The following is a 9464-nucleotide window of genomic DNA, read 5'->3' on the forward strand; positions in this document are numbered from 1 at the left end:
AAGTCTTGTCTTCTGCACCAATGAGAAATGATGTGACCATTAATGGGTATAATGAAACCGGGCTCCAAACACGAGCTCATCTTGACGAATCAATGATGTGTAAGATTATGACTTGGATGCGAGTCCCCACTCCGGATTTCATATCATGCCATCACACAACCACAGGAGATTAATGGTCTCAGGTACTTTGAAGACGCTGTGCAATTCAACATCTCTTCGAGCAGCTGGAGAAACAGCTCAATTTTCACTTCTGCACTTTATACCGTTCAAGACTCAAAATGGAGACGAACAACTTCAGAAAAGAAGCTCTAACCTTCATTTCGATGATTATTCACCCTTCCTCCTTCACGTGTTTGTGTCCTGTCGGCACTGGGCTCAACAGGGGCAGCCCAATTTTCACCCCAATCATTCGCACCCATTCGGAATGTTAATTGTCTCCTGTATCACAGCTAGCAGGCCCATTAGCTTTTACAATGGGCACGCTCCCCATCTGTTCCACTCACTCCTGCGCCCCGTCTGTCCACAGCATAAAATCTGTCATCATCCAGAAGTCACGTTCTACTCAAGATGTTAACTCTCCTCTGTCCACAGATGCTCCCAGGCCTAATATCTTCCTCAAATGTTTGCCTTGCTTGTTTTTGATTTCAGCTTTCCATCATCCAAAAATGTTAACCATTGAACTAAGCTTTTTGTTTAAAAGAAATACTCATTAAGTCCCCAGGAATCTTATTTTGTCATTGTTGCAGGTAGTGACTTCCACATCTCCGCCACTCCACTGGTTTACCATCTCCCTCATCATTCCTTCCAATATTTAAACAATCATAATCATTTATTTGAATTTATTTAGTAACTTACTCGTGAGAGGGAATGTTTGATTTTTTTTCCTCTTCGTCTGTGAAATATGCTCAAATATCAAATTGTGTTGACTTTGCTCCGAAAATTGCTGGTTCTTGTGGGACCAGTGCAGTGCGATGCATTAACAGCGCACCATCATTCAAATTTGCCAAATATCAAGTTTTCCTTATGTTCCTCATCTGTAAAGTGTCTGTGACTTGACGCCATGGGGAACTGTGACTTTAGATTTATATTACATACAAAACGTTTATCAATCATAGAGACTGGGAACCTGCACTTCCCACCATTATAGGAGGTGGCAATAGATTTGATGCATGTTTCGGTCAGCCACATTGCTCGAACATAGAACATAGAAAATTACAGCATATTCCAGTCCCTTCGGCCCTCGATGTTGCGCCAATCTGTGGAACCAATCTGAAGTTGATTCTATTTCCATCAATATGTCTCTCCAATGAACATTTAAATAACCTTAAAGTTGGCGAGACGACTGTGTTCCACGCCGTACTACTACTACTCTCCGAGGGAAAACAAATGCTCCTATGTCTATCATCCCTCAATTTAAAGCTGTGTTCCGTTGTGCGTGCCATCACTATGCGATGAAAACGGCTCTCACTGTCCACCCTGTCCACCCCTTTGATTGTCGTATGTGTCAATTAAGTCACCTCTCAACCTTCTTCTCTATAACGAAAACTGTCTCAAGTCCCTCAGACTTTACTCATAAGAGCTTCCCTTCAAACCAGGAAACTTCCAAGTAAATCTCCTCTGATCCCTTTCTATAGCTTCCACATCCTTCCTATAATGCAGTGACCATAACTGTATGCAATGCTCCAAATGCAGCCAGACCAGATCTTTGTACAGCTGCGGCATGACCTCATGGCTCCGAAATTCAATCCCTCTGCAAATAAAAGCTAACACCCCAAACACTTTCTTTAAAACACTATCAATCTAGGTGGCAACTATCAGGATTTATGCTCATGGACACCGAGAGCGCTCTGCTCATTTATATCACCAAGCATCTTACCATTAGCCCAGCACTCTTTACTCTGGTTACTCCTGCCAAAGTGAATCACTTCACATTTTTCCGCATTAAACTCCATTTCCTAACTCACACGCCAGCTCTGCAGCATATCTCTGTCGCTTTGCAACCTACAACATTCTTCAGCACGATCCACAACTCCACCGACATTAGTGTAATCTGCCAATTTACTCAGCCATTCTTCTCTGCACACATTTAGGTCATTTATATAAATGACAAACAGCAGTGTCCCCAAAACGGTTTATTGCCGTACACCCCAAGTAACTGAACTCCAGGATAAACATTTGCCGTCAATAACCACCCTCTATCTTCTTTCAGATAGCCGACCTCTAATCCAAACCGCTAAATTACTCTCAATCCGATACCTGAGCACTTTGTGCAATAGCTACCGTGGGGAACCTGATCAAACGCCTTACTGAAATCCATATATACCACTTCAAACGCTTTCTCCTCACCCACCTGTTTGGTCCCCATCTTAAAGAACTCAGTAAGGCTTGTGAGGCACGACCTGCACTTCACAAAGCCATGTTAACTACCCCCAATCAACTGATTCCTCTCTTGGTGACTATAAATCCTCTCTTCTGGAGCATTTTGAAACACTTTATCCTCAATCGTACAAGACTCACTGGTCTATACTCACCAGGGTTGTCCCTACTCCCCCTTTTTGAACAAGGGGACAATATTTGCTATCCTACAGCTTTCTGGCACATTTCATGTAGACAATGACGACATAAAGTTCAAAGCCAATGGTTCTGCACTCTCCTCGCTGGCTTCCCAGAGAATCCTACATTGAATCCCAACTGGCCCAGGGGACTTATCAATTTGCAAACTTTCCAGAATTACAAACACCTCCTTTTTGTGAACCTCAATCCCATTATGTCTCGTAGCCTTAGTATTCGCCACGATAACATTGTCTTTTTCCAAGGTAAATACTGACGAAATATTCATTTAGAGCTTCTCCGATCACCTCAGACTCCATGCACAACTTCTCACTACTATTCTTGATTGGCCCCAATCTTTCTCTGATCATTTTTTATTCCTGATTTACCTGCAGAAAGCCACAAGGTTTTCCTTGATCCTATCTGCCAAATACCTATCATGTCCCCTTCTGGCTCTTCTTAGTTCTCACTCAAAGACTTTCCTGGCTAACTGGTAACTCTCATGCACCATGTCTGAGTCTTCACGTCGCCTCCTAACGTAAGCTTTCTTCTTCCACTTGCTAAGAGAGTCAACTTCGTTGGTAAACGACGGCTCGCTCGCTGCTTGACAGATACATACATAATTGCCAGTCCCTGAGCGATAACTCGTGCTCTGCAGCATATATCTATCATTTTCCACCGCTAAAGTAAACATAACCGAATTGTGGTCACTATCACCAAAGTGCTAACCTACCTCCAAATCTAACACCTGGCCAGGTTCAATACCCACCACCAAATTCAATGTGGCCTCGTACCTTGTTGCCTGTCTAACATACTGTGTCAGGAAACCGTCCTGCACACATTGAACAAAATCTGACCTATCTAAAGTACTCGAACTATAGTATTTCCAGTCAATATTTCGAAAGTTAGCCCCCATAACAACCACCCTGTTACTCTCGCTTCTATCCAGAATTATCTTTGCTATCCTTTCCACTCCATCTCTGGAACCTTTTGGACGCCAATAGAAACCTCCCAGCAGAGTGACCTCTCCCTTTCTGTTTCTAACCTTAGCCCATACTACCTCGGTATACGAGTCCTCAAACGTCCTTTCTGCTACTGTAACACTGTCCTTGACTAACAGTGCCACATCTCCCTGTCTTTTACATTTTTCTCTGTTCTTACTGAAACATCTAAATCCCAGAAACTGCCACAACCATTCCCGTCCCTGTTCGATCCATGTGTCCGAAATGGCCACAACATCAAAGTCCCAGGTACAAACCCATTGTGCATTCTGAAAACAAAGTCAGCAGATTTGGGATGAAAAATGTGAACCGACTATGTTAAAGTTGAGAAGAGAGAAACAGGGCCACAGCCTGTGGCAGTAAAAGACCTGGTACTGTCCATGCAAATAATCGGATAATGGGAAAATTCTAAAGCATCAAATGGAATCATAAAGATTTCAGGAATGGATGGTAGGCAATTCATATTTAGGGGCTCTACAATTTTTCAGGTGTAACTATCATATTAAACGTGGGAGAACCGGTCCACGTGCTGTTTATGAATTTTACAACACTGTCGATAAACTCCCAATTCAGAGGTCGGTGTTCAAACTTGAAGTACACGCTATTGCACGTAAATATGAATGGCCTACCATCCATTCCTGAAATCATTATCTGATTCCATTTGATACTTTAGAATTTTCCCATTATCCGATTATTTGCATGGACAGTACCAGGTCTTTTACTGCCACAAGCTGTGGCCCTGTTTCTCTTTTCTCAACTTTAACATAGTCGGTTCACATTTTTCATCCCAAATCTGCTGGCCAGGACCGAGAGTGAGTTCACGGACAGGAAAAACTGAGCATTTTCACTGGAAGGCGGTAATAAATGATGTGTCCGAGAACTTGACGGTGGGGCATATACAGTCAATTATTATAGTTGAGGGGATCAAATGTGATGTTGCCAGCTTTACTTCAATGCCATCCAGACACGTGAGTGAGTGAGCAACACATGAAAGATGCGATATAATTGGGAAAAGGGTGAGGTTAACGATAGGAGACAGAAAATAAGAGAGAAGAGTATTAAAATTCAGCAAGAGACGATTAACAACATTTTATGGATGACCCTGTGCACCAGGAACTGTACAGAAGGAAGCAGGTCCGAGATGGAAAGGCATGCAGGCCTTCATTGAACAAGAATTTGAACACAGAAGCAAGGTTGCTTTCAACAGTCCTTGTGCAGATGTTGCAGAGACCACAGCTGGCCTGTTTTGTGTAGTTATTTTTATCTTGCCCCAGAAGCAATGCCTTGCAGTAAAGTGTTTGCAATGAAATTCACCAAACTGATTTCTGGGAGAGCAGGTTTCTTTATTCTGCTGAAGGACCATAAGATTAATTGCGTCCACATTCACTGCTGCTTGGAAACATGAGAGAGAATTTCATGAAAAGGTAACTGCAGTTGGTAGATTTGACGTTTCAGCTGGCTCAGGATATCTTGGAAATGTGTTCATGTTATTTCAGTGCGGTGTGCGCTATTTCAGTAGGGGTGACGAGAGAGATTTCATCAGGGAGAGATCAGTGAGCCAAGGGCATACTCGAACAGACAAGGCTGCCATTCAATGCTTTTAATAAGAGATGTGCAGAGTTCCAGACACGTAAGCTTGTAAATGATGTCTGTGCTAATTAAAGTTAAAAGGTCAAGTCCCAGAGGACTATCAGGCTGTTCTATTATTAGAGAGAGAGAGAGACAAACAGAGACACAGACGAATAATAGTGAGATGAACCGGGAGACAACCAAGCACCAGACCAGGGCTGAGTTTGAAAAAGGTATCCTCAGTGAATGCGGGAAAGTGTTGACACCATTGGCTGGATTTCTCTTCAGTGATGCAGAGTGATGCCAACATTTATTTAAGATAGTTTTTCTTTATTCATTCACGGGGTGAGGGTGTCGCTAGCGAACAGACCAATGATAACACCACTAGGCCATCATCTTCCCCAGTGGGAAGGTTACAGGTTGAAATAAAGGTTACAGCGTCACACATCCCATAGATAAACAGACCTTCAGACCTCAATGTGTATATTGAACAATCTCACCTGCCGGCACTTTGTCCATTGTCTACTGTTCCCTGACATTTTAAGTACTTATCCAGATGCTTCTTCAATGTTACGAGAGTACCTGCCTCCCTCACCATCTCAGGCAGCCAGTACCACGTGTCTACTATTCTCTCAGTCAAAATGAAATTGTCTCAGAACTCCTTGAAAACACTTGTTCCTCATTTTAAATCTATGCTGGATGCTCTCAAACCCATCGACCATGGGCAAAAGTTTCACCCAATCTACCATTTCATGCTTTTGCATCACTCAATCAATTCTCCTCTCAGCCTTCGTCTGCTCAAGGAAAGCGAAACTTGCCAATCCACACTCAACTCAGAACTGAGACATTCATTCCAGGCGAAATCTCAGTAGATCTCCACTGCACTTTTCCAATACTGTCACCTCCTTCTGATATTATGGTGACTAGGACTGTGCAGGATATTTCTTTTTTGGTCGAACCCCATATCTTATAACGTAATAAGAAGATTTCCTTGCTTCGATGTTCTAGCCCTGTCTCGTTATGACAAATATTCAGTGTGCCGTCTTCACCGACCTGTGCTGACACGTTCAGGTATCTATGTACTGTACACTTACCTCCGTTTATTACTCAGTACTCTCCATGAACATACCGTTTATACTTCATATTCTTCCCTTATAAAATCACCCAAAATGCATATCCTTCACTGGTCAGAATGAAATTCCACGTGCATTGTCCTGCGCAAGGTACCAGATGATCACTGTCAGACTATAGCCTGAGATCGCTGTTCTCACTATCAAAAGCATCACCAATTTTCTCGTAATCTCAAAGTTGGCTACTTGTACCTTCATATCCAACCACTCATTGTACATGACAAAGAGAAATGATTAATATGTGATGCTTGAGGTGCATGGTTTGTCACCAGCTTCTAATCATAAAATTAGCGCCCTCCATCATTCCGATTTGCAAGACGATTTCGAGTCCGGTTTTCCAGCTTCCCTAGGGGCTCATGTACTCTCGCCTTTGGACTAGCCTTCCACGTGCGACCCGGTTAAAGGCCTTGCTGAAATCTACATGAACAATATCAAATGCAACATTGTCATAACTGCATTTAATCACCGCTCCAAAACACTCAACTGATTGAAACAGCCATCTCACGCTAAAAAAAATTGATGCCTTCCATCATTGGTCAATTCCTGACTTTGTAAGAGTTCATTAATCCTATCGCTCAGAACTTTTTTCCAGTAATTTCCCTGCCCCAGACATCAGACTAATTTGTTTGTCATGATTCGCATATCGGTACTGGCTTTATCAAGGAACAATGTTCATTCCCCACCAGTCATCTGGCACTTCACCTTGGGGCAGCGAAATGGTCAATATATTGTGCCAAAAATCTTCTATAGTGATTCGCGTAGCAGCTTGGGATACCACACATCAGGCCCTGGGATTTATGTAACTTGTGCCTAAGGGAGCATGAATTACCTCTCCCTTATTAATCTTCATATTGTCTAGAATTTCAACATCCCATCAGGAATTCACAACAAAAGTTTCTTCGCCATTTATGAATACAGATGAGAAATACTTGGTTAACATCTCACCCAGGTCAACTGGCTCCACGCACAGTTTGTTTCTTTTGTCTCTGCTCGGCCACACTCTTGTCGCATTCCTGGTAATAAACTTATAAAATGGTTCACGTGATGAGTGAGTGTGGTTTCTTCAATTCTGTCTTCCAAAGATATGTCAGAGCTCCTCTTATTCCTATTCATTTCTTATATAAAGAACTTCTCCTGATATATTTTTCAAAGATTACCACTTTTCAATAGTTGACATAGCTCCAAATACCAGCACTTCCAGGATTTGGGGTAATGATGTTCTTACATCAATTTAGATATTTAAATTTCTGCACAATACATAATCTTATCCACAAAGACTTTGAAACTCTTAGATTAATGGTCACTCATCTAAAATGTTCGCCCACAAACACTTCAACCACTAGACCAGCTTAATGAACTCATGTTAGGTCTCGCACCGCCCCATCACTAGTAGGATCATGAGCATACCGACACAAAATGATCTCCTGCACGCACTTTGAAAATTCTACCCTGTCAAATCCTCTCATGCTGAGGAAGTCATAGTTGATATAAGTAACGATGAGACTCCTCGCAATTATAAATCCATTCGTCTCATTTATTGAACGATGGAGCAGGAAAGTCGAGTCGAATACCCTGGCCCTACTCCTGCTTTACGACTGTGCACGTGAATTCGAGACAAACTTTTTTTCTGCACAGTCAACTTTCCTCCGGATACAATGTCCTTGTGAGCTATCCACACCAAAACACTTGAACAGACCATCGCAGTGGTTTTTTCATCCATCTTTTATTATTATTATTTGATGTGATACAGAATTCCCTAGCTTTGTCAACATTTTCACACACTCCTAGTTGACCTTGAAGAGAATGGCTGCCTCAGTGAGTTCAGAGATCAGTCAAGGTGCATCTTCTGTACGTTGTTGTGACTCGAATTGCGTAAATGGACATCACAGGTTCCCTTCCCTCAGTACCTGGAGTTGGATCCTCCCGAGAATTGATTCATGGTCAGATCTCAGGTCTTCACTTAAACAATTGGGTTCGATTCCGCCGTCCGCCATGGTGTGTTTTGTCGTGAAGTTCCTAGGGCCTCCGGAAGACTGACCGAGTGTCATTTCACCTCCGTCGGTGTCTCTCCTCGGACCCCTTGCTCCAATACATCAACGACCTCGTGAAAATAAAACATGGTATTTGACCCTCAGTAACATTTCAACGAAGTGAATCAAAACCTGAGACCATATCAATCTGACACCAATGGCATAGAAATGGCTGAGACAATGTACAAGGAGGGTAATGATAAATGCAGGTCGATTTGGTGTTCGGACAGCTGTTTCCTTTCATTTTTGGACACGTGGAGCTGAAAGTGACACAGATCCTCTGGTGTATTCAAAGGTGAAAGGAAATGCAGACTATGCTCTTCACTCCAAAATGGGCTTGCACGGTGGCTGAGTGGTTAGAACTGTTGCCTCACAGCGCCAGGAAAACCAGCTCTTTTCATGCCTCGGTCGACTTTCCGTGTGGGGTTTGCACTTTCAACCTTCTAGGGGCACAGGTTTGCTCCCACAGTCTACAGATATGCAGGTTAGGTGGATTGGCCGTGCTAAATTGCATGTTCAGGGGTGTGTAGGTTGGGTGCATTAGACAGGGGTACCGATAGAATAGTAGAGGAATGGGTCTGGGTGGGTTACTCTTTGGAGGGTCGATGTTATCTTGTCAGGGCGAAGGGCTTGTTTTCACACTGTAGGAATTATATTCTATTCTATGCACGATTTATCTGCAGCCAACTTCAGATGATTGCTTTAAATCAAGTCATGGGATTTGGGAATCCTTGACTCGGCCTGCATTTCTTTGTCCCTCACTTTTTGCTCATTGAGAGGTTGCTAGTGAGCTGCGTTCCGTGATCTCTACAATGCCTATGCTGTCGATAATCCGACAATGTAGGTAGGGAGGGAAATCCAAGATTCTGTACAAGTGACAGTGAGAACAAAACGGCAATTTTATTCCAAGTCAGGCTGGTGAGTGACTTGGAGGGTAACTTGCAGCGGGTGGTGTTCCCATGTGTCGGTTGTAATTACCATTGCAGATGGAAAAGCTTGTGGTTTTTGAAAGGGCTGTCTGAGGATCTTTAGTGAATTACAGCAGTGCTTTTTGCAAATATTACAGAATGCATCAACTGAGCATCAGTGGTGGAGGGATTGGGTGTTTGAGGATGTGGGGCCAATCAAACGGGGGCTGCTTTGTCTTGGATGGCGTCAAGCCCCTTGAGCTTTGGTCACTCATC

This window comes from Chiloscyllium plagiosum, unplaced genomic scaffold (genome assembly GCF_037043375.1).
Source record: "Chiloscyllium plagiosum isolate Xiang-an unplaced genomic scaffold, Cpla_swu_hap1 HiC_scaffold_27, whole genome shotgun sequence".
Classification (NCBI taxonomy): Eukaryota; Metazoa; Chordata; class Chondrichthyes; order Orectolobiformes; family Hemiscylliidae; genus Chiloscyllium; species Chiloscyllium plagiosum.